This window comes from Equus asinus, chromosome 13, assembly GCF_041296235.1.
Source record: "Equus asinus isolate D_3611 breed Donkey chromosome 13, EquAss-T2T_v2, whole genome shotgun sequence".
Classification (NCBI taxonomy): Eukaryota; Metazoa; Chordata; class Mammalia; order Perissodactyla; family Equidae; genus Equus; species Equus asinus.
In genome coordinates, this window is record NC_091802.1 from 47,767,572 (window position 1) to 47,794,252 (window position 26,681).

A 26,681-nucleotide genomic window follows, 5' to 3' on the forward strand; every position below is an offset into this window, starting at 1 on the left:
TCTTTTTTTTTTTTTTACTGGTATTGTCTTTTATTTTTTTTATTTTTTTATTTTATTTATTTATTTTTTTATTAATGTTATGATGGATTACAAGCTTGTGAAATTTCAGTTGTACATTTTTGTTAGTCATGTTGTGGGTACACCACTTCCCCCTCCGTACCCTCCCCCCACCCCCCCTTTTCCCTGGTAACCACCGTTCAGATCTCCTTCTCAATATACTAATTTCCACCTATGAGTGGAGTCATATAGAGTTCGTCTTTCTCTGACTGACTTATTTCGCTTAACATAATGCCCTCGAGGTCCATCCACATTGTTGTGAATGGGCCAATTTCGTTTTTTTTTATGGCTGAGTAGTATTCCATTGTGTATATATACCACATCTTCTTTATCCAATCATCAGTTTCTGGGCATGTAGGCTGGTTCCACGTCTTGGCTATTGTAAATAATGCTGTGATGAACATAGGGGTGCAACGGACTCTTGAGATATCTGATATCAGGTTCTTAGGATAGATACCCAGTAATGGGATGGCTGGGTCATAGGGTATTTCTATTTTTAACTTTTTGAGAAATCTCCATACTGTTTTCCATAGTGGCTGTACCAGTTTGCATTCCCACCAACAGTGTATGAGGGTTCCTCTTTCTCCACAACCTCTCCAACATTTGTCGTTCTTGGTTTTGGATGTTTTTGCCAATCTAACGGGGGTAAGGTGATATCTTAGTGTAGTTTTGATTTGCATTTCCCTGATGATTAGCGATGATGAACATCTTTTCATGTGTCTATTGGCCATATTCATATCTTCTTTTGAGAAATGTCTGTTCATGTCCTCTGCCCATTTTTTGATCGGGTTGTTTGTTTTTTTGTTGTTAAGCAGTGTGAGTTCTTTGTATATTATGGAGATTAACCCTTTGTCAGATAAGTGGCTTGTAAATATTTTTTCCCAATTAGTGAGCTGTTTTTTGTTTCAATTCTGTTTTCCCTTGCCTTGAAGAAGCTCTTTAGTCTGATGAAGTCCCATTTGTTTATTCTTTCTATTGTTTCCCTCAACTGAGGAGTTACAGTGTCTGAAAAGATTCTTTTGAAACTGATGTCAAAGAGTGTACTGCTTATATTCTCTTCCAAAAGACTTATTGTCTCAGGCCTAATCTTTAGGTCTTTGATCCATTTTGAGTTTATTTTGGTGTGTGGTGAAAAAGAATGGTCAATTTTCAATCTTTTGCATGTGGCTGTCCAGTTTTCCCAGCACCATTTGTTGAAGAGACTTTCTTTTCTCCATTGTAGGCCCTCTGCTCCTTTGTCGAAGATTAGCTGTCCATAGATGTGTGGTTTTATTTCTGGGCTTTCAATTCTGTTCCATTGATCTGTGGACCTGTTTTTGTACCAGTACCATGCTGTTTTGATCACTGTAGCTTTGTAGTATGTTTTGAAATCGGGGATTGTGATTCCGCCGGCTTTGTTTTTCTTGCTCAGGATTGCTTTAGTAATTCGTGGTCTTTTGTTCCCCCATATGAATTTTAGGATTGTTTGTTCAATTTCTGTGAAGAATGTTCTTGGGATTCTGATTGGGATAGCATTGAATCTGTATATTGCTTTAGGTAGTATGGACATTTTAACTATGTTTATTCTTCCAATCCATGTGCAAGGAATGTTTTTCCATCTCTTTATGTCATCGCCTATTTCTTTCAAGAAAGTCTTGTAGTTTTCATTGTATAGATCCTTCACTTCCTTGGTTAAGTTTATCCCAAGGTATTTTATTCTTTTCGTTGCGATTGTGAATGGGATAGAGTTCTTGAGTTCTTTTTCTGTTAGTTTATTGTTAGTGTATAGAAATGCTACTGATTTATGCACGTTAATTTTATACCCTGCTACTTTGCTGTAGTTGTTGATTATTTCTAATAGTTTTTCTGTGGATTCTTTGGGGTTTTCTATGTATAAGATCATGTCGTCTGCAAACAACGCGAGTTTTACTTCTTCGTTACCTATTTGGATTCCTTTTATTTTTTTTCCTGCCGAATTGCTCTGGCCAGCACCTCCAGTACTATGTTGAATAGGAGTGGTGAAAGTGGGCACCCTTGTCTTGTTCCTGTCCTCAGAGGGATGGCTTTCAGCTTTTGTCCATTGAGTATGATGTTGGCTGTGGGTCTATCATATATGGCCTTTATTATGTTGAGGTACTTTCCTTCTATACCCATTTTACTGAGGGTTTTTATCATAAATGGGTGTTGGATCTTGTCGAATGCTTTCTCTGCGTCTATTGAGATGATCATGTGGTTTTTGTTTTTCATTTTGTTGATGTAGTGTATCACGTTGATTGACTTGCGGAAGTTGAACCATCCCTGTGTCCCTGGTATAAATCCCACTTGATCCTGGTGTATAATCTTTTTGATGTATTGCTGTAATCGGTTTGCCAAAATTTTGTTGAGGATTTTTGCATCTATGTTCATCAGTGATATCGGCCTGTAGTTCTCCTTCTTTGTGTTGTCCTTGTCAGGTTTGGGGATCAGAGTGATGTTGGCTTCATAGAATGTGTTAGGGAGTTCTCCATCTTTCTCAATTTTCTGGAACAGTTTGAGGAGAATAGGTATTAAGTCTTCTTTGAATGTTTGGTAGAATTCTCCAGAGAAGCCGTCTGGTCCTGGACTCTTGTTTTTGGGGAGGTTTTTGATTACCGTTTCTATTTCCTTACTTGTGATTGGTCTATTCAGATTCTCCATTTCTTCCTGATTCAGTTTGGGGAGATTGTAGGAGTCTAGGAATTTGTCCATTTCTTCCAAGTTGTTCAATTTGTTGGCATATAGTTTTTCATAGTATTCTCTTATGATCTCTTGTATTTCATTGGTATCTGTTGTGATTTCTCCTCTGTCATTCCTGATTTTATTAATTTGCGCTTTCTCTCTTCTTTTCTTGGTGAGTCTGGCTAGGGGTTTGTCAATTTTGTTAATTCTTTCGAAGAACCAACTCTTTGTTTCATTGATCCTTTCTATTGTCTTTTTTGTTTCAATATCGTTTATTTCTGCTCTTATTTTTATTATTTCCCTCCTTCTACTGACTCTGGGCTTTGTTTGTTCTTCTTTTTCTAGTTCCGTTAGGTGTCGTTTGAGGTTGCTTACGTGAGCTTTTTCTTGTTTAGTGAGGTGAGCCTGTATTGCGATGAATTTCCCTCTTAGGACTGCTTTTGTTGCATCCCAAATGTTTTGGTATGTCGTGTTCTCATTTTCATTTGTCTCCAGATAATATTTGATTTCTTCTTTAATTTCTTCAATGATCCATTGTTTGTTGAGAAGCGTGTTGTTTAGTCTCCACATTTTTGCACCTTTCTCTGCTTTTTTCTTGTAGTTGATTTCTAGTTTAATAGTGTTATGATCAGAAAAGATGCTTGATATTATTTCAACTCTCTTGTATTTGTTGATGTTTGCTTTGGTTCCCAAAATAGGGTCAATCCTTGAGAATGTTCCATGTGCACTTGAGAAGAATGTGTAACCTGCTGTTTTTGGATGAAGTGTTCTATATATATCTATTAAGTCCATCTGGTCTAATTTTTCATTTAATTCTATTATTTCCTTGTTGATTTTCTGTCTGGATGTTCTGTCCATTGGTGTTAATGGTGTGTTGAGGTCCCCTACTATTATTGTATTGTTGTTGATGTCTTCTTTTAGTTCTATTAAGAGTTGCTTTACAAATTTTGGTGCTCCTGTGTTGGGTGCGTATATATTTATAAGTGTTATGTCTTCTTGGTGGAGAGTCCCTTTTATCATTATATACTGTCCCTCTTTATCTTTCTTTATCTGTTTTGCTTTGAAATCTACCTTGTCTGATATTAGTATAGCGACACCTGCTTTCTTTTGTTCATTATTAGCTTGGAGTATTGTTCTCCATCCCTTCACTCTGAGTCTGTGTTTGTCTTTGGGGCTGAGGTGTGTTTCCTGGAGGCAGCATATTGTTGGATCTTGTTCTTTGATCCATCCTGCCACTCTGTGTCTTTTGATTGGGGAGTTCAGTCCATTTACATTTAGAGTGATTATTGAGACGTGGGGGCCTACCACTCCCATTTTGTGTCTTGTTTTCCGGTTTTCTTCAGTTTCCTTTGTTTCTCGTCCCATGGTTTAATCTGTTCTGATGTAGAGCTGCTACTCTCTGTTGTTGTCCTTCTACTTATCTCCTCTGCTCTTGGTTTTGTAGCCCCTTTCCTTTTTTGGATTTTTCAGGAATGAGGGTTTTCCTGAGGATTTCCTGAAGAGGAGGTTTTGTGGCAATGAACTCCCTTAATTTTTGTTTATCTGGGAAAGTTTTTATTTCTCCATCATATTTGAAGGATATTTTCGCTGGGTAGAGAATTCTCGGCTGTAGATTTTTGTCCTTCAGATTTTTGAATATATCATTCCACTCTCTTCTAGCCTGTAAAGTTTCTGCTGAGAAATCTGCTGATAGTCTGATGGGGGTTCCTTTGTAGGTTAGTTTCTTTTGCCTGGCTGTCCTTAATATTTTCTCCTTGTCGTTGACTTTTGCTAGCTTCACTACTATATGCCGTGGAGTTGGTCTTCTTGCATTGATAAAGTTTGGAGATCTATTGGCTTCTGTCACCTGCAGATCCATCTCCCTCACCAGATTTGGGAAGTTCTCAGCCATTATTTCTTTGAATAGGTTTTCTGCCCCTTTCTCCTTCTCTTCTCCCTCTGGTATACCTATAATCCTTACGTTGCATCTCCTAATTGTGTCTGATAATTCTCGGAGAGTTTCTTCATATCTTTTAAGTCTTGCTTCTCTCTCCTCCTCTGCCTGCAACAATTCTATATTGCCATCTTCCAAATTGCTAATTCTTTCCTCCATATTATCGGCCCTACTGTTCAGAGCATCTAGATTTTTCTTAATCTCCTCTATTGTGTTCTTCATTTCCAATATTTCTGTTTGGTTCTTCTTTATCGTATCAAACTCTTTTGTGACATAGCTCCTGAACTCGTTGAGTTGTCGGTCAGAATTCTCTCTTAACTCATTGAGAATCTTAATGATGGCTGTTTTGAAGTCATCGTCATTTAGGTTATATATCTCATTTTCTTTGGGATTGTTTTCTGTGTATTTGTTGCTTTCTTTCTGTTCTGGAGATTTAATGTATTTTTTCATATTGCTTGATGTTGTTGATTTGTGCCTCCGCATGGAGATAGAGTTTAGTTGCTCCTTTCACTTGTTTCAGCTGCTGCGGTGGGGGGAGCAGCTGTTTATACTTCACCAACCAGGAACCCTGTCCGTAGTTGCTAACTGGGCCTGGGCCCCTCTTCGTAGCCACAGTGGCCCTTTGGATTCCCTCCTCTGCCGTGGGGGCCGTCACAGGGGGGCTTCAGGCTGCAGGTGCCTACTGTTGCAGCCCACCTAGATGTGCTCTCTCCTTGGGGTCTGCAACGGTGTTATGGGCTTTTCCAGCGGCCAGGGGTGGGATCACTTATATTTGTCGCTCCGTTGCTGTCGGCACCCACCAAATCTCACTTGTCCTCTATGGGTCGCAGGAGAGCTATTGGCATCTTCTACAGTCTGTGGTTAGTACACCTAGCTATGCTGCTTTTGCCCTGGGGTCTTCCAGCCTTGTGGCTGGCGGCTGGGTGCCTTCTACTGGTGCTGTGCAGAGGCTTTCCCTAAGGCTGCTGTGAGCCTGTAGGGTTTCCCCCTAGGCTACTAAGCTGGGTCTCTGGAACTCTCTCCAACCCCAGTCCTCTCTGAGATCTCCGGCAATCCCTAGCCTCACGGGGTGGGCAACGGCAGCTGGGGGTCGCCCCGCCCTCTGGGATTCTCTCCGGGCCTCTCCCAGAGCCGTGAATGCTCAGCGTGGCCCCTCTGCTAACAGCAGACAGAGAGTTTTGTCTGCTGCCCGGGCGGAGCTCCGGCGCTTCCCCTCCGGGTCGCAGAACCGGCCTTTGAAAGTTCCCCCCGCCCCGGTCCTCTCCGAGATCTCTGGCAATCCCTAGCCCCACGGGGCGGGCAACGGCACCGACTGCCCTAGTTTTCAACAACAGCTCCCTGGACACAAAATTGTGTCTTCCTTACAGAGCTACAAGGGGTTTTGGGGGAATTTTTTTGCTGAGGAAGATATGCCCTGAGCTAACATCTGTGCCAATCTTCCTCTATTTTTATGTGGGATGCTGCCACAGCATGGCTGAGAAGTGGTGTAGGTCCACGCCCAGTATCTGAACCCACAAACCCTGGGACACCAAAGCAGAGCGGGCCTCACCCAGCACTACACCACGGGGCTGGCCCCTACAAGGTTTTGACCTCCTTCCTGACCCAGTTCTTGGTAGAGCTCAGCTCCCTCAGCTAGATGTCCTCTCAGCATCTATCCTGGATCTTCACCTTAAGTCCTTACCTGCAATGCCTGTAGGTCCTCTCCCCTCGCCCAATCTCCAGCTTTTCCTAGTTAAGTGACCATGAGAAGGAAAAATTGTTAGCAGTAAGAGGGAAATGTATTCCTATGAGGAAGGCAACTCCAGCAAAGATAATCACAGCCTGAGGCCTCTCAGGGATTCCTCAACATGCGTTCCATGACTTCCTCCAGCCTAAGGGTCTGGGGGTGAATGCCCACTGGGAGAGCCCTCCATGCAGAACACTTTGGGACCATTTGGTCCTCAGTCCCACCACAGCTCACCAAGATTACCTTGTGTGGCCAGCAAAGAGAATCCTACATGGAGTGGCATCTCTGGGAGCTCCAGGACCACCTAGGAGGACCTGGGGAGAAGCAGAATTTGGAGAGGGCCTGAAGCATGAGATTGGGCACCCCCAAGACGCCACAGCACATATGACACCTTTGTGGCAGAGTTGATACCCATTCATGCCATTGCCAGTCATCCTCTGCATCCCGCCAATGGCAGGAATGACACTGAGCATCATTCCAAGGACAGTCCCATTCTAATCATGTTCCAAGGACATTCGAGGATAAGGGTTCAAGGTACCACTGCTTTGAGACGTGACTGCATTGGATTTACCTCTAACCTACCCTCTATCCACAAGGGGGTAAGCGTGTTTTTGAGATGGAGGATTCTTCCCCAAACGAAGTCCCTGTCCAAGTATTGGACCCAGGAGTATCCATCAATCTGCCTAACATGGTCTTACCCCCATCCAACTTCGTTTGTCCCGATTCTTGTCCTAACTCCTCCATGGAGCTCCTGGTACATATCACATTCACAGGAGCCAAGAGGTAGCCCCCAGCAGTGCAGGGGGAGGGGAGAGGTGCTCCGGTCATTGAAGTAGGAAAGAGGCCTGCATTTTCCCATAGCTCTATAAAGTCGAGGCAGAGCTGAGGTGACAGTACATATTACCAAAACTCTATTTCAGGGGCCAACCCCAGGCCAAGTGGTTAAGTTTGCACACTCTGCTTCGGCGGCCCAGGGTTTCACCAGTTCAGATCCTGGGCGCTGACATGGCACCACTCATCAGGCCACGCTGAGGCGGCAGCCCACATGCCCCAACTAGAGGGACCCACAGCTAAAATATACAACTATGTACTGGGGGGTTTTGGGGAGAAAAAAGAAAAGTAAAATATCAAAAACAACAACAACAACAACAACTCTATTTCAGGTGCTGTTGTGTTAAGCAAGCTCCTGTGGGCTAACCTCTAGTCTATAAGCTCTGTGAGAGGCAGGAGCCGTGTCTACTTTGTTCAGTGTTGTATCCTGAGCCCCTAGAACCATGTCTGGCACAGGAGGCACTCTCTTAGTATGTGCTGCATGAGAAACAGCCTGGGATCAAAGCTGCTCTTTGAAACATTGCCTGTAAAGTGGTCTAAATTCCAAACACCTCATCACATTCAAGATGACGGCCAGCATTCACATAGAGCCCACAGTGCCCCAAGTGCTCATTCAGTGTAGACAGATTCAAAGCAACCTACAAAGCAAGTCTTGTTATCCCATTTTTCTTTTTAAAGATTTTATTTTTCCTTTTTCTCCCCAAAGCCCCCTGGTACATAGTTGTGTATTTTCAGTTGTGGGTCCCTCTAGTTGTGGCATGTGGGATGCCGCCTCAGCGTGGCCTGATGAGCGGTGCCATGTCTGCGCCCAGGACTTGAACCGGTGAAACCCTGGGCCGCCGAAGCAGAGCGCGCGAACTTAACCACTCGACCACGGGGCTGGACCATTGTTATCCCATTTTTTGAATGTGGAAACCGAGTCTTAGAGTGTAAGTGACTTGCCTAAAGTTCTATAGAGACTAAGAACTGGGGTATGCAAAGAAGGGCTAGGGCCTTTCTTCTAACACATGCTCCCCTGGAACACAGCCTGGGTCCCCTTCCCACAGATACATTCTTTTATTTATTTATTTTGTATTGAAGTTATGATAGTTTACAGCATTGTAAAATTTCACTACAAATATTATCTGTCAGTCACCATATAGGTGCGCCCCTTCACCCTTTGTGCCCACTCCCCACCCCCCCTTTCTCCTGGTAACCACTAAACAGTTCTCTTTGTCTATGTGTTTGTTTATCTTCCACATATGAATGAAATCATATGGTGTTTGTCTCTCTCTCTCTGGCTTATTTCGCTTAACGTAATACCCTCAAGGTCCATCCATGTTATTGTCAATGGGATGATTTCATCTTTTTTATGGCTGAGTAGTATTCCATTGTATATGCATGCGTATCACATCTTCTCTATCCAGTCATCAGTTGATGGGCACTTGGGTTGCTCCCACTTCCTAGCTATTGTGAATAGTGCTGCATTGAACAAAGGGGTGCAAAAGTCTCTTTGAATTGTTGATTTCAAGGTCTTTGTATAAATACCTAGTAGTGGGATGGCTGGTCCTATGGTATTTCCATTTTCAGTTTTTTGAGGAATCTTCTACTGTTTTCCATAGTGGCTGCGCCAGTTTGCATTCCCACCAGCAGTGGATGAGGGTTCCCTTTTCTCCACAACCTCTGCAACATTTGTTGTTTTCTGTCTTGGTTACTATAGCCATTCCAATAGGCATAAGATGATATCTTAGTGTAGTTTTGATTTGCATATCCCTGATGATTAGTGAGTTGAGCATCTTTTCATGTGCCTATTGGCCATCCCACAGATACATTCTTTTACTAATGGTTTCCTCCTGTTTTCTCAGAGTGCCCAGTGGACGCCATGGCAGAAGCCATGGGAAAGCAGCCAGGCCCACACACCCCTGGAGTTGGGTTACTCTGAACAAGTCACTCAATTCATCCTGTTTGCTTCTTCACAGTGTTTTTAGTGTCCACATTCCTCACAGGGTTATCGTGAATATAAAGGGGAAAGAAAAGGCGATATTAAAACACTATTTATAGTGAAGTTTTATACACTTATAAAAATGAGATATTCAAATGTGACTCAGGAATGAACTTAAAAATGCAAAATAAATAGTTCTCAAGACTTGACCTCTAAAAAGGATTTGACTAGCCCCAACCCTCTCTGCTGTGGGCTTGTTACCGAAACCAAAGTGCTTCACCTCCTGGCGAGTTCAATCAGACTGTCCACCAGATGTAAGTTGTCTCCCAAAGTGGAGTATACTCGCAGCAAGGAGGAGACCATGCGGCATCATGGCATCCCCAGACAGAGGGAAGCAGGGGCCTTGTCTTTCAGATGGGGAATGAATATTCAAAAGGGAGAGGTGGGGATCACTTTTGCAGGCTCAGTTGGAAAACAAGCTTCCACATACACTGCAGGTCACATTACGGTCATAATGCCCAAGCTCCTCCTGGAGAGATCTTAGCACTGAAAACAAGGCAAAGGTCACAGGTGTAGCTCTTGTGGTGAGGCTTGGTCTGGTTCAGGGTGCTTGGTGACTGCATCTCCTTAACATAACGAAAGGGGAAAAAAATTTTGGAAAAACAGTTAAATGCTTCCAAACCCACCGTTGAGTTCCTCAGGGCAATTGGCCTGGTGACAGGCAGGGCCAACTGGCCATTTCAACACATTTTTATAGTAGACTAGAGTGAGCTAGAAAAACCCTATATTTAGAAGGTATTTTGGACACAATACCGCGCACTCTTCCTTTCCAACCTGGGCCCAGCAGATGTCTCCCGCAAAGAAGGGTGGCGAGAAGAAGAAGGGCCGTTCTGCCACCAACGAGGTGGTGACCAGAGAATACACCATCACATCCTCAAGCGCATCCGTGGAGCTGGCGTCGAGAAGCGTGCCCCTTGGGCACTCAAAGAGATCCGGAAATTTGCCATGAAGGAGATGGGAGCTCCAGATGTATGAATTGACACCAGGCTCAACAAAGCTGTCTGGCCAAAGGAATAAGGAATGTCCCTTACCGCATCCGTGTGCGGTTGTCCAGAAAACGCAATGAGGATGAAGATTCACAAGACAAACTCTGTACGTTGGTTACCTGTGTACCTGTCACCACTTTCAAAAATCTACAGACAATGTGGATGAGAACTAACGGCTGATTGTGAAATAAAGTTATAAAACTGCAAAAAAAAAGGTATTTTTGTATTGATTGAATATATATAAATACATATGCATATTTAATTCCTTCCTTAAATCATCATGGAAAATTAATTTCAAACATATATAAATGTAGAGAGAATAGTATAATGAGACCACCTGTAGAGTCAATAATCATCAAACTCATGGCTGAGCATGTTTCATCTAAACCCCTACTTTCCCCCTTCCTACACTATTTTGAAGCAAATACTAGAAATCATAATTTCTTACATAAATATTTTAGTATATATCTCTAAAAGACAAGACTTCCTTTCTGAAAATATAAAACATCTAAAACAAAATCAAGAATAATTCCTTCTATCATCAAATATCTAATCACAGATCAACTTTGTCTTTGTTTCATATGTCATGCCTTTTTTAGGTTTGTTTGTTTAAATTGGGATCCAAATAAGATTCCCATATTGCAATTGATTGATATGGCTTTTTTTAGGGGGCGGGGAGGATTAGCTCTGAGCTAACATCTGCTGCCAATCCTCCTCTTTTCGCTGAGGAAGCCTGGCCCTGAGCTAACATCCGTGACCATCTTCCTCCACTTTCTATGTGGGACACCTGCCACAGCATGGCGTGCCAAGCGGTGCCAGGTCCCCACCCAGATCCGAACCAGTGAACGCCGGGCCACCGAAGCAGACCGTGCACAATTAACCCCTCCGCCTCCAGGCCAGCCCCCGATACGGCTTTTAAGTCTCTTTAAATTTATAGGGTGTCTTCCCCCCCTCTATTATATCCCCTGCAATTTATTTTGTAGCAGAAAGTTTAAATTACATTTTAAAGATGCTCAGTTAAGATTATCTTGAGATGCTATGTTGGTCTTAAAGCAAAACAGCCTCAATTAGGAGAGAGCGATCACCCATAATTCCACCCCCACTTTGTAGTCAAACACTGACTCATTCACAAGGGAGTCATCAATAAAAAGATAGCATTACATTGTAACATTAAGGTGCCCAGGCGTATGTATTTAAGGTAGTATTTTAATTTTACAAACCAGATTTAAGTGGTCGAAACTCTATAGAATTACTCCTTTCATTGATGGTTTCTAAAAGGAAAAATAAAATCACTGAGCTCATTTGAAGTGAAAGAGCAGCGTGCACAGTTACTGCGAAGGGGAGCACCCAGGGCACGGGGCAGAGGGTGCTCTGCATGGATAAGAGCAGGAAAGGACATAAAGATCAGCGGCTCTTTGTTAAGGGGCTCAAGTCTTCAAGAAACAGGAAGTTTTAAAGACACCTGCTTGCTATGGCTGCGCAAAGTAGAGAAGAAAGACAATCCTCCTTCACCTACGATGTAAAGAGGGTTTGAGGGACTGCTCTCCTCTCCCTAATTGCTTTAATTCCCATTGTCCAATGTGGGGGTGGCTGAGCAGAGCTTCTGCCCTCAAACAGCCTTGGCTGAAGTGCTGTGCTCCCACGGGACTAGCCTGCAGAACGGGGGCTGGGGAGGGCCTCCCTTCCCTCCTCTCTTCGCTGGGGCCTGTCACCCCTGCCCTTTGAGCCTTGCTGATGTACTCTCTGCCCCAAGGGAGGGTGGCTCAGAGAGAGCAGCAGAGCGGCTGGGCTGGGCAATCGGTCAGAGGTGACTTCGTGTGGACTCTGGTCTTTGAGACACTAGGGATGTCTGGCCCTGGGAGTGGGGCCAGGCTGGATTATTTTTCTGGCTATTGTAGGCCTCAATATACATTCCTTTCCCTCTGTCCAAACTGGAAATTCCATTGCGCTGAGCCTCTGAGTGTGTGAGCACGTGAGTGGTATGAAGCACATCGGGGAAGCTGGCACTACCCGTGTTTGTGGCTTTCCCGGCCTGGAGATCCCAGCCCGTAGCTCCAGTGCCCGGGTCTCTGGCCTTTAAGGAAACTTGCATGTAGAGCAGAGAGAAGGGGCCCTCAAGTCGCCTCCTCGCCTATCACAGGCCATCTTGGAAGGGCACTGTCAGCTCGACATTAAACAGAAAAGTCACAACCATAGCAAACCTCGGTCAAAGGCTTATGACCGTAGCCAGGCATTTCCCATGCATTATTTCATTTGATCCTCACTGCCATCCCCCAGGTGGTGGGAAAGGATGGGCGGGAACCAAGGAAAGGGAGGCTCAGCGAGGCTGAGTAACTGGCTCAAAGTCAAGCAGAGTCTGGACACATTTGGCCCTCAGTCTGCAGCCAGGCTCAAACTCTAGGCAAGTCATTTGGCCTCTCGGAGCCTCGGTTTCCTCATCTGCAAAGGGGAAGTAATAGTAATGCCCCCCCAGAGAAGTTAATTCAAAGGAAAAATGAGCTCATGCGGGGAAGGTCACCCGATGAGCTAAAGTACTATCCAAAAATAAGGGAAGAAGGTTAGGAAGCTGCTTGCTCAGCACAGATCCCGGTGCCGTCCTAGGAACAAGGCACCGCAATTGTTCTGATCAAATTCTTCTAGTCAATAAACCAGGTTATCTCAAGAATATCTTGTCTCTTTTCGTAGGATTCAATAAAGCCCATGTCATCTTGACCGAGAAAAAAAAATGAGGCCTGTAAACCTTCGTATTTCTCCTGAACTAAGAGGGCTGAGCTCTGCTGACAGGGCTGTATGTCCCACAGAGCAGCTGAGATTTACGTCCTGTGTCACCAGTAGCTTTTAGCCAAGTCCTGAGCACACGTTAGTCTCCTAACAAACAGCCAGTTGATGAACACACACTCTTTCCAGTTGCTGCCCATACCACCTTACATAGGTAGTGTGTGTATTTTTCTCCATTACAAGATGCAAAGAAAATGTCCTGTATTCTTAACACTTGAAGATTCAGTTATTCTACACTCAAGAAAATTTTTTTTTTCGTTCTGTAAATTTCAAGCCTGTCCCCAGTACCAGGCGCTGTACCTAGATTCTGGAAATACAGGGCAGACTTGGTTCCACCCCTCATGGAACTCATGTGGTTTAACAGGGAGTGACAGAAAACCCAAGCAGACAAGAAAGTCAATAACGTTGTGATCAGTGTTAGGAAGGAAGCAAAGAGCTGAGGGCGAGAGAAGTCAGGCAAGGCCTCTCCAAGGTGGAAACCGAGGCTAAGAAGGAGCCAGCCCCGGTGGGGCTGGAGACAGCACCAGGCAGAAGGAACAGTGTGAAGGGAGGTCTGGAGCTTGGCAACCCTGCAGGAGCAGGCCTGTACGGCGAGGCCCGGATGAGGAGAGGCGGCCAGGGGCCACACCATGCAGGGCTTTGTGGACCAGAGGAGGGAGCGGGATTCTAAAGACTGCACCAAGAAGCTTTTTTTTTCAATTGTGGTAAAAAACACACAAGAAAAAAGTCACCATTTTAATGTGTAGAATTCAATATTTGGTACATTCACAGTGTTGTGCAACCATCATCATGATCTAGTTCCAGAATATTTTCGTCATCCCCAAAGGAAATCCCACACCCTTTAAGCTGTCATCACTACTCCTCCCTCCACCTGCCCCACCTCCAGCCTCTGGCAGCCACTAATCTGCTTTCGGTCTCTATGGATTTGCCTATTCCGGACATTTCCTATAAATGGAGCCATATACTGTATGGCCTTTTGTGACTGGCTTCTTCTGCTTAGCATAATATCTTCCAGGTTCATCCACGTTGCAGCATTTATCAGCACATTGGAGCTTCTTAAAGGGCACGTGTGACCCAATCAGATTCACGCTTTAGGACCCCGTTCACTGCTGTGGAGAGAATGGATGGGAGAGATGCCAGAGCAAAGGTGGGCAGAGGAGTCAGGAGCTGCTCGGGGAGGGGCAGAGATGACGAGGCCATGGAAAGATGGCTGCAGTGGAAATGGACAGAAGGGCATGTTTGAGAGATGTCATAGGCAAGGTCAACAGGGCTCGCTGATGGATGGGGATAACGGAAGTGTAGTGCCAGGTCCCCAGGAAGTCCAGGGCAGGGGGAACAGGTGCTAGGGGAAATTAAGAATTCCATTTTGGGTACATTAAGCTTGAGATGGCTAACCAGAGATGTTAATTAGGTAGTGGGAATGCGAATCTGGGAATTAGTGGGAAAGGCAGAGCTGGAGAGAAAAATTTGAGGGTCATCAGCCACACTTGTTATCATGAGATTGAGTCTAAATCCATGGGAATATGTGTTAAATTATATACAACAAAGTGATTTCCGTGCCTAAGGGTGATCAAGAGTAAGAGGTCTGGGGGCCGGCCTGGTGGCACAGCGGTCAAGTTCCTGCGCTCCGCTTCAGCGACCTGGGGTTCGCAGGCTCGGATCCCGGGCGCAGACCTAGCACTGCTCTTCAAGCCGTGCTGTGGCAGCGTCCCACACAAAGCAGAGGAAGATTGGCACAGTTGTTAGCTCAGCAACAATCTTCCTCAAGCCAAAAAAAAAAAAAGAGGAAGATTGTCAACAGATGTTAGCTCAGGGCCAATCTTCTCACAAACAAAAAGAAAAAAGAAAAAAAAAAGAGTTAAGAGGTCTGTCGATCTAGTCGTTCTCAGCTCCCAGCTAAAAGTGGAATATTCTGCATCTGAATGAGTACTCAGCATTTACAAAGACAGCCAGAGTCCTAGGGGTCTGTATTCAGAGTCACCAACCTCACTTAACAGACCTCTTTGCATTTCTATTGCCACTGCAGGCAGTCAGCTCTGACAGCCACTAACTCTCATTGAGGGTGTTAAGTGAAAAGATTCTTGCTTTTCAATAAGAAAACCCATGCCACAACTAGAAGGACTTGCAACTCAGATATACAACTATGGACCAGGGGGGATTGGGGGAGATAAAGCAGAAGAAATCTTAAAAAAAAAAAAAAAAAAGAAAACCCAACAAGGGGATCAGGGTCTTGGCTGAGGTTAAAAATGAATGCTTTGTTCATCGAGGTCTCTGGTCATCAAAGTTTGAAGAAACCAAACTTACTTTTTTTAACTTTTGTCTAATCGAAGGGACACATAGTCGTAATGTGTTTCTACGCTGTGATGCTGTCAAGAGATTTAACTCTCCCTGGACAGTCCACACTCCGACGTGTGGTTATCCTAATGGCCAAGAAAAACTCCCTGGGAGGAGTCTTGTAACCGAACCAAACACCCAACCAAGCCGGTCCACTCTCGCTCAAGCAGCAGTGACGGGGCCCTGCGCCCTCTGGGTGGGCAGCCGTGGGCAGCAGGAACGATGTACATTTCCACCAGTCGGGCTGCCTTTGTCGCCCCCGCTGTTCATTTTGATCACTACAGGACGCAGGTGCAGGAATGCAGGCAAGCAAGACGAGAGAGGCCCAGGGGGGAAGGAAGCGTAATTGAACCCCACATCAAGAGGAACCCTTCTCCCTTGGCTGAAATGATCCGTTCGCCAGCAAGGGGCACCCACTGGCAAGGCTGCTTGTGAAGTAGGTCGCTGGCACTAGAGCCGCCTGGTGGCTCACCGCCAGCAATTTCAGCTTCATCTCGTGGCCCTGCCTGGTCTCCTCCTCACTCAACAAATGAATGCCTGCCAGGCGCCAGGCCCTGACCGAGTGCTTGGGGTTCAGCAGAGAACAAGACAGGAGTTCTGCCCCCATTAAAAGGACAGACAAAAAACAGATTAATAAGCAAAATATAGGTAAGTCGGATAGTGAATGGTTTTCTGGGGGGAGATGAATGAGAGAAAGACGTTAGGGAGTGCCGTCGTAGGCGTAGAAGGGGGGTGTAATTTCCAGTAGGGAGGTCAGGAAAGGCTTCACTGAGGTGACATTCGAGCATAAACCCCAAGAAGCTGAAGGAGGAAGGCATGGGGAAGAAAGAATAAGAGAGCACGTACCATCACAGGAACATGACTGAGCAGGAGAGGCGCAGACAGGTCGGGGAGGGTGGGCTGCAGCCTTGAGCTTTGAAGGGGAAGGCTGACCAGATTCTCCTACGTTTTTAACAGGATCGCTGCAGCTGCTGTGTTGAGAGTGGACTGAGGGGCCAGGACGCAGGCACGGACACCGGTTAGGAAGCTTTTGCAGAAATCCAACCGAGAGAGAATTCTGGCGTAGGCCAGAGGGGTAGTGGTGGAGCTGTCATCAGGAGTTAGAACTGAGAAAGGAATGCTTTTCAAATCAAAACCGCAGCGAGATACCACCTCATACCTATTAGGATGGCTGCTATCAAAAACCCAGAAAATAAATGTTGGTGAGAATGTGGAGAAATTGGCACCCTTGTGGACCGCTGATGGGAACGCAACGGTGCGGCCGCTGTGCAAAACAGCGTGGCAGTTCCTCAAAATGTTAAAAGTAGAACCACCATATGATCTAGCAATTCGGTCTCAAAGAGATATTCGTACATCCATGTTCGTAGTGAAGGGGTTCAGAGTATGCCAGCCCAAAATATGCCACCGTGGCATAAGAATTATTCTGAGCTGAAGGCAAGTGAAAAAAAAGCAGACACAGGAAAAACTCTGTTCCTGGTCCCCCCTACAGGACAAGAAGGGCAGGACCATCCTTCACTGCCAGGGACAACTTGAGACTAGGACCAGCCCAAGGACAGCACGAGAGGACTCTATACAACCGACTCAGGGAGTGGCTTTGGTCTCCCATTAGTTTCCCCCGCAAAGTTACCTTCGCATGGTCTCCTCCCCCAGAAGCTCACAGTCCTCTTCCCTTGTCGCGTCCCTTCTCTGTAAATTTATTGTTCTTTTGTTAGGATGCTATATGAGACCAAGTTCTAAACACTCCTTTGAGTCACTCATCACCAAGTTCTCCTCGGTGTATATACTTGTTAATAAACTCTGTTTTTCTCTTGTTAATCTAACTTTTGTCAGTCCAGTTTTCAGGGCCCCATTCAGAAAACCTTGGAGGATAGAGGAAAGAAGTTAAGTTTTTCCTCCCCTACAACAGCAGCATTATTCACAACAGCCAAGACGTGGAATCAACCCAAGCGTGACATCAACTGATGAATGGGTAAACAAAATGTGGCATATACATACAATGGAACACTATTCAGTCTTAAAAAAGAAGGAAATTCTGACACATGCTACAACACAGATGAACTGTGAGGACATTATGCTAAGTGAAAGCCGCCAGTCCCAAAAAGACTAATACTGTGTGATTCCACTTACATTTAGTATCCAGATCGGTCAGATTCCTAAGGCAGAAAGTAGAACGTTGGTTGCCAGGGGCTGGGGAGTGGGAAACAGGGAAGTTGTCTAATGGGTACAGCGTTTCGGTTTTGCAAGATTAAAAAATTCTGGACATCGGTTGCCTAACAATGTGAATATACTTAACACCACTGCCCTGCACACTTAAAAATGGTTAAAATTTTAAAATGACAGATTTTATGGTATGTGTATTTTACCACATGTTTTTTTAAAAAAAAGCAATGCTTTTATTTATTACAAATAAAGTGGTTCAGAAACCCCTGACTTACAAATAATTTGGAGCGGAGATGGGCAGTAAAAAGTCCCAAAGATATGAAGGGTGTACACTGTAAAAAGTGAGCAGCCCACTCCCCTCAGGCCCCTTCCCCAGAGGCCATCACTGCCTCTATTCTCCTGTGTCCTGCCGGCAATATTCCAAGTGTAAACATATCCTCTCGTTATTTATATTAATCATAGCAAACCCACTGTTTGCACCTTTTTTGTTTTCATCTATTGTATTCTGGAGATCGTTCCAAATCAATACACGCTGAGCTGCTGCTTTTTTTTTAAAATATCACTCTATTAAACCATTGCACTAATGTACTACATTTATTTATTTAACCAGTATTCTCTTGGACATTTATTTCCAAATGTTTCCTATTGTAAACAGGGTAAAATAGAAATAAACCTCCTTATATATACTTCTATGGACACACGTGCCAATATCTGTAGGATAAATTCCTACTAATAGACGAGCCAAAGGGCGTCTGAATTTTAAATTTCAGTTGGTATTGCCAAAATGCCTTCTGATGAGGCTGTTCCAATTTATATTTACAACAAAAATGTACTGCATGCCTGATTGCCCACCGCTTTGCCACATTTGTTCATAAAAACCCGAATCAGCACAGACACTTCATCAGCAGACGTCACCCAGTCTGCCGTCCCTCTTCCCTGCGCCCAGGCTGTCCGTGCCTATGGAGCCCTCTTGCTTGAGGCCTGATGGACTTGACTTCCCTCATTTTAACATCCAGAACGTAACTTCTGATTGCTATCCTCTAAACTCATGACTTGTGAGAGGCATTCCATCCTTGCCGGCCAGCGATGACCCTGGACACCCATCCGTCTCCACCCCTTCCCGTGGGAGGCAGTGGTCTGATGACGGAGGATTCTCCATGAAGAGTTTCCCTTCACAACACCTGTTTCTGTGACATGCACTGGATTAACACTGCCAGCCTACCAACTACTCACGGTGCAGAGCAAACACACACACCACAGCCTGCAGGGCACTCAGTCACATCAGAGCCTGCTGCAAACTCTGCAGACCCCTCCACCGGGAGTGAAAGGCTGCCCAATGCCAGGTGCTAAGAAGAGCTCTGACTAAACAGTGACTTCATCTTGATAACTTGAGGGGCAGTACCTCAGAGTGTCCCTCCTTTTGCACAATCTGCCCTTCACAGCCCCAAACTGGCGGCAGGTACTTAGCAGTAGTTCGAACTGATTCTGCCCCTGAATCACGTGCTGCTCTGCAGCACACCTGGACCTTGCTTTTGACTTTGCTTATGCTGTTTCCTTTCTTTGGAAGTGTCATTCCCTCTCACCTCGATATTTCAACAATTGCCCATCTTATAAGGCAAAACTCAAATGCCACCTCCTCCATAAAGCCTTCCCTGACCCCCTGACTGGGAGGGACCTTAGCCCTCCTCGCAACTCCTATAGCATTTAGGGCACTTGACGCTTTTTTATCCTTTTGCTTGCAGTGTACATATCTTGGCTTCTCCAAGGGACTGGGAGATGCTTGAAGGAGGGGACCACATTGTATTCATCTTCATACTTGGCTCCACGACATGTGGTTTACTTGAGTCTGAAGTTCCTGGATATCCTGGCATAAACTAGGCATGTCCTGTTTCATGCCAACCCTGATAGAAAACCACCTGCACCATTGTCACAATGCCCTCATCAAGCTGTTGATTCTTCTGGTCATATTTAAGCCTCTGAACAGAAGCCTGGCACTACTTGAACTGCCTCCATCTGGGTTTGAGTCTCAATAAACTTCCCGGGCCTTGTTCTTCTCAGCCACGAATCTGGAATAATACTTACGTGACCCATCTCAACGCTTCAGGCCCAGCAACAAGCTTATGTATTTGAAACGACATGTAAACTCTGAAGTGCTGTACAAATCCAGGTCCAGGCATAGTGTGATTCTTTCCTCTTATTTTATTTAATTTTTACAGCAATCTCAGGGGCAGATATTAACATACTCACTTTGAACAAGGAAAATGCAGGCAGGGCCAGTTACATAATTTGTGAGGTCCAGTGCAAAATGAAAATGTGGGGCCCCTTGTTCAAAACGCAAGGGAAAAGTGCCACGAAAGGTCATACACATAAAACTTTTTCCTTTCTTCCACAGTGCCTCTCTCAACTTGTCATGGTGCCTTTTATTTGCTATTTCACGTTGTGGTCCTTTGGGAACAGTGGTACTTATGGGGCCTGGCCCTGCAACTGCCTGCACACATGACCCACTAGCCACCAGGTGGTGGTAGACATTGAAATTGGAATTCCATAAAATTTTCATGTGTCATGAAATATTATTCCTCTTTTTTTTCCTAACCATTAAAAAATATAAAAAACATTCTTGGCTTGCAAGCCATATAAACACTGCAGTCCACTAGATTTGGCCCAGAGGCCACAGTTTGCCAACCTCTGAACTAGATGACCACTGTAATAATTGAACATTTGCAACCTTCATAAGCTAATGGAAAAGCATTTGTGCAAAGGGAAAATGTCGTCATGACCTCCTGTATAAATGGAAAGTTCATAATAGTTCAAAGAGAAAAATGGTTAAGTGACTTGAGTTATCACATGATTTTCAGTGGTAACCCAGACCGGAAATTCTACAGGGCAAATGATGTAATTTCTTTAACAAGTAAATGCAAGAAAGAAAAAAACAAGAGATGGTAAGGAAACCTATAGATTAAAAGTCATGAGACTTGTCAACCATCACCACAATGTGTAAACTTTACTTGTCCTGATTCAAATAACTTGTAAAAATAAATGTATAACTGAAATATTAGGAAATGAAATTATCTGATGTCTGGGATAATGGGGGAAGGGAAAGTAAGTGGAGGCACAGATGAGACAGGATTGGGAAAATACTGATTAATGTTGAAGCTGGGTAATATGCATATGGGATTCATTATATTCTTCTGTCTACTTCCGTATGTTTGAAACTGTCCGCAATAAAAAGAAAAAGAGAGAGAGAAAAAAGAGGAGGACCCTTTAAAAGTTTAAAATATATAATCAGGTAGAATCTTTGTGAGTTTAAATGAAAAGATTTGTTGACTTTTGCAGTCGACATTTATTTATATTCACCTTTTGTGGGCCTAATTTTCTATTTCCATTATACTATTTTATTGTACCTTTCTCTTTGACAGGCAACGTATAAACAAATTAAAAGCTTTATACCAAAGGTTATAGAAGCCTTAGGCTTCCAAATTTTCCCAAGGGAAGCATGCACCAATCACTGTTGAAAATGGTGCAATTTTCATTTTTAGAGTTCACGCTATTGCATATGACGTGCTATTGCTCACCCTAGTAGTGAAAGCGGGCTGGTGCATATGGTCTGTGCAAATGCAACCGCCTTTCTTCAAGTATGTACTTAAAGTTCCCCAAGTTCATTTTAAAGTAAAATAAAACATCTATACACTAACTATACCTTACCTGACGTACAATTTAAAATATAAGACATTTAACAATAAAACAACAAAACATCCAAATCAGAAGAAACAGATGTTGTATACCCTCTGGTCTGAAAATATCCTAACAAAGAGTAACAAATTTGGCACTGACAACCCAAAGCATACAAACTCATCCAGAAATGAAAAGTAGCCAAGGATAATTAGGTTCACACGAAATTAAATTTTAGACAAGAACTTCAATTTGCTAATTTACAAGGGTTCTAGGAGACTAATTGCTTCATTACCTCTCATACCAAGGTATTTGTGTTTCTGGGAAAGCAAATCAGTGTCAATTGCTTGGTGAGTATGGAATTAAAGAGAGGAAAGATAATTAAAAGAAACAAACTCTTTTTGGCAACCACGTGCACCTCTCACAGACTCTCCTCTCCTGTCCAGGGCAGGATATTTTTTGGTTTCCCACTCAAGTTGTCCAAGATCTCTAACTTATTCTGCATAAACACGACTAAATTTTTCTCTAATTCAAATCATTCTTTCATCTTTAAACTTAGACTAATTCATTTTTTTTCCAAGATTTTTATTTTTTTCCTTTTTTCTCCCCAAAGCCGCCCGGTACATAGTTGTATATTCTTAGTTGTGGGTCCTCCTAGTTGTGGCATGTGGGACGCCGCCTCAATGAGCGGCGCCATGTCCGCGCCCAGGATTCGAACCGATGAAACACTGGGCTGCCTGCAGCAGAGCGCGCGAACTTAACCACTCGGCTATGGGACCGATCCCCAAGACTAATTCATTTTATCTATTCCAGACCTAAACTGTCTCAATCTTGATTCCATGCCTTGTATGGCCACCACCCACAGGATTCCATGTTTGATGAGACAATTTGCTAGGTCTTGGAGTAACAATGCTTTCTACTAATCTTCATACTCATGTCAGATACTTAGAATCCACCAGATAATCTTTTAAGCATTATATAGGCGGCACCCATTTCACAGGGGGTTCCTGTAAACTATATCCCAAGGAGGACTACTGCGAAGCAGGTATTTCCCACATAGACTTAAACAATAATCAGGACTTATATTCCTAAAGCTGAACACTAAACTATGGATGTGATCGGCGTCGTGGCATGAGAATAGCAGTGGTTAAGAGGCAGCACGGAGTAGGGTTTCAGAGTCCTAAAGCCAGAGCTAGACCGCCTGGTGCAAATCCTGACACTTCCCAGCTCTGTTAACTTGGAAGGTCACTTTAGTGCTCTGTGCCTCAACTTCTTCCACAGGAAATCCTACTTCATGGGATTGTTAAGAAGGGTTAAAAGTATTAAATCAATGAATATTTGTAAAGCATTTAGAAGAAGGGCTGGAAAACAGTAAATGCCATATAGTCTAATATATTATATATCAGCGTATATATTGCATAATATAAATACAACCTTAAATAATTAAGTAAACAAATGTCTATCTTTTACTAGTTAAAATATAATTTTAAAAAACAAAACTATTTTCTATTCTAAGTCTGAAAATGAACATGGAATATCATAGCAACTGAGATCTGAAGTGTATTATAAATTAAACATCTAATACACGAAAAGAACAATTCTATCTAATTATTGGCTGTGTTAATCTAGGTAACAGTCTTGGTATGTGACCTGAAACTAATAGGGTAATTTTAACAGACATTTATTTAAAAATCCTTTATTTTTTTTATTATTTTTCTCCTGCTTTATCTCCCCAAACCCCCCCCCCCCAACACAGCTGTATATCTTAGCTGCAGGTCCTTCTAGTTGTGGGATGTGGGAAGCCGCCTCAACGTGGCCTGAGGAGCGGTGCCATGTCTGCACCCAGGATCCGAACCCTGGGCCGCTGCAGCGGAGCGTGCGAACTTAACCACTTGGCCACGGAGCCGGCCCCTAAAACTCTTTTATTAATAATACACCACTTTCTTAAAGATGAAAGGCCCTGGGGAGGTAATTTAAAATGATGACAGTCTCTTCAAAAAAAGTTGTCTAGAATTTTGAATAGTTTTTTTCCTCAAGAAATTTGTCTGTAGCAAAGAGGCATTCCAAATATTCCACTGATTTGGGTATGCTTTCAAAAGTATCCCAGTGATAATGATGATGATTAAAGGAAATGGAATAGTATAATCTAAAGTCATATTTCAGCTTCGCTAGTGCGAAGCCGTGGGAACTGTGTAAGATATTTAACATTTATGAATAAATTCTTCTTAGCCTTTCAGCTCTAGTTTTCTGAGTCTAAAGCTTTTAAGAATTGAAACATATAAACTATGTAAAACATGTTTTTATGACAATATTGAGTGAAAAAAGTAGACCACACATAGTATACTCATTATAACTATTCAAATCTGTGAAAGAGCTCCAACCATTTACTTAGTCATCCATTTATAGATTAGAAAGCACACTGAAAAGATGAGAGTGGTGGCTATGTGGCACAGCATTCTATTTTAGAGTGAAATTCATGCCAAAACAATTTTATAGTTTTCAAGCACAACCACCAAATAATAACTGATTTAGGCAAAAATTACCAATGGATCTAAAACCACTGTTGGGGAAGAAGACCATTCCAGGATAGGATATTCACACTGTCTCAAAGATGTACAGAGTTCACTTACGAAGTACAAAGAGAAAATGGTACCTTTAGAGTGGGGCATTCTGGTAAATCCTACGTTAACTAAGTGATAGGAAAACTCACGTCAGCGTCTCCTGATGCTGTGCCTTCTCTGTAGCATTCTTGTCAAAAATGTTTAATCTAAATCTAATCATGTGGAAATGAGACAAACCCAAATTGAGGGACATTCTGCAAAATAATTGGCCTACATCCTTCAGAAATGCAATATCTAGGGAACTATTCTAGATTAAAGGAGATTAAAGAAACATGAAAACTAAATGCAAAGAACGATCTTTGAATTTTAAGAAGGAAAAAGTCCAGCTATAAAAGACACTACTGGGACAACTGTGGGAATCTGAATAAGGACAGTTAACATTCTAAATAGTACTGTCTTAATATTAATCTCCTGAATTCAATAATTGCCCTGTGGTTTTATAAAAGAAGGCTCTTGTTTTAGAGGATTAAACTGAAGCATTTATGGGATTAAGCTGAATTATGGGATTAATCTGCATGTTTGCAAATAACTTTCAAATCATTCAGGAAAAAAAGAAAAAATACAGAGAGAGTGGTAAAACAAACACGGTAAAATGCTACCAATAGGTAAATTTAGGTCAAGGATATACGGGTGCTCATTGTTTTTTCTTACAATTTTTTTAGGATTAAAATTTTCTAAGAAAAAGTTGAGGCAAAAAGTCCATCTTTGTTTTAAAGTTCTATACATTATCCAGAATGGACACCACTATAGTTATAGTCACAAAATATTTACAAAGAAGCCTAAGAAGGCAAAAAGCAAACAAATGTCTAATCTTAAATAGTAATGATAACCTGTTAGTCCACATTTGCCTAAAAAAACAGGTAACTTCACAGGAAATCATTTCCTAGATGGAGAACTTAAGTTTAAAGAACAACTTTTATTATTATACAGATGTAGTATATGTAATCAGAAACAAATCTGAGGTAAAATTTAGTGTTATAAAAAATAAAAGTCTAGAGGCAGAAGGTACGTTGCCTATACGTGGTGAACAAACAGAGATGATTTACTTTCCAGAAAAAGTAACTATTGTAAATCTTCTGAGTTATTCCTCTATAGTTGGACAGATAACACGCAATACTCCATAACTTTATTCCATAGCCACTTACTGAACGCCAACTGTGTGCCAGTGGTCCTACACTTAGTGTGCAGAAACCGTAAGACACAGCTGTGGCCTTGAAGAACTCAGCCTGTAAGAGTCTCTGTATGTCCTTATAAAATCCTTATTTAACTTCTAAATTTAGTAACTTAAACTGTAGGCAACCTAGAAACAATTTGCAACTAGTATTTAAAAGCAATTAAATTTTTCTAAGCATCAGTAATTTAATCATCCAAAATATTTACAACCCAAACTATTAAACCCTACAATAAAGACTTTTTAAGAATCCTATACATAAACTCTGTTCAAATAGACAAGAGTTTGAGGGCACAGGAATCTCCCTCTTGCTGCTGCCTCCTCGAAGGCCTCTATCTGATTCCTGACTGGACAAGTTCCCTGTCGCTGCAGAAGCCATCTTCCAGCGCAATTAAGTCAGAAGTCATGAAGAGCAAAATGTCAATCTATGAACTGACCGCCACTGAATTTCAGTTGCTTATCTTGTTTTCTCTGGCTGAAAGAATTCACAATTCAATTTGAGATTTGTCTTGTAATCGTGGGTTTTTAGAAATAAAAATCATAACTCAGAATCTAAAAAGTGTGAAAATCCTGAATAATCTAAACCCCCCTAAAATGAATCTCTAAATTAGAAAGGATCCACTGTAGTAACGCTCAAAATTCTTAAGAAAAGCTTAGGAACCCACAATTTTACAATGTCTGGATGTCTGCAAGTAATTCTTAAAAGACTGAGCAAAAAAAGATAAAACGAAGAAATATATTAAGGAGATCTGCATTTTTCATTTCTGCTGAGCAGCACTGTAATGCATTAAATTGTCTACGCAAAATGTCTTGTTATATAAAGTGAGCATGGCAGTTAATATATGCTGTTATCTTTGGAATTTCTTTTCTTTTTTAAATTTTTCTTTTTGAGGAATATTAGCCCTGAGCTAACATCCACCAGCAATCCTCCTCTTTTTGCTGAGGAAGATTGGCCCTGAGCTAACATTCATGCCCATCTTCCTCTACTTTATATGTGGGACGCCTGCCACAGCATAGCTTGATAGATGGTGTGGAGGTCTGTGCCCGAGATCTGAAACAGCAAACCCCATGCCGCCAAAGCGGTGTATGCAAACTTAACCACTGCACCACCAGGCAGGCCTCGAATTTCTTTTCTTTTAGAACTAAAGACAGATTAAGAATGACAGAAGAGGGGCCACCCTGGTGGCGCAGCGGTTAAGTGCGCACCTTCTGCTTTGGCGGCCTGGGGTTTGCCGGTTCGGATCCTGGCAGCGGACATGGCACTACTTTGGCAAGCCATGCTGTGGTAGGCATCCCACATATAAAGTAGAGGAAGAGGGACACGGATGTTAGCTCAGGGCCAGTCTTCCTCAGCAAAAAGAGGAGGATCGGCAGCAGATGTTAGCTCAGGGCTAATCTTCCTCAAAAAAAAAAAAAAAAAGAATGACAGAGAACCTGTTTGTCAGCTGCCATAGTTGTGACTAAAGTTTACATAAAGTGTGTAAACTAAAATGAAGCCTTTCTCTAATGCAAATTAAATTAAGCAATCAGAATGCTAAATCTGGGCTCTGGAATCACACTTGAACTTACACTTATGCACTAGAATTTACAGGAATTAAAAAAAATATATTGTGACCCTTCAAGTTAAAACAGGTTGCAAAATGATTTATTCAGCAGAGACTTTCATAGCTTAGAAATGCTTCAAGTTACTTTGGGGGAACTTAATTCATCATCTGAAAGAGTGATTTCACTCTTAACAAAAATAAATTTGAGTCTATC

The 26,681-nt window shown here is 42.9% G+C and overlaps 1 pseudogene; it reads left to right on the forward strand.

Moving 5' to 3' along the window:
• Positions 1-9,991: 9,991 nt before the first annotated feature.
• Positions 9,992-10,370, forward strand: LOC106835573 (large ribosomal subunit protein eL31-like; annotated as a pseudogene).
• The last annotated feature ends 16,311 nt before the right edge of the window (positions 10,371-26,681 follow it).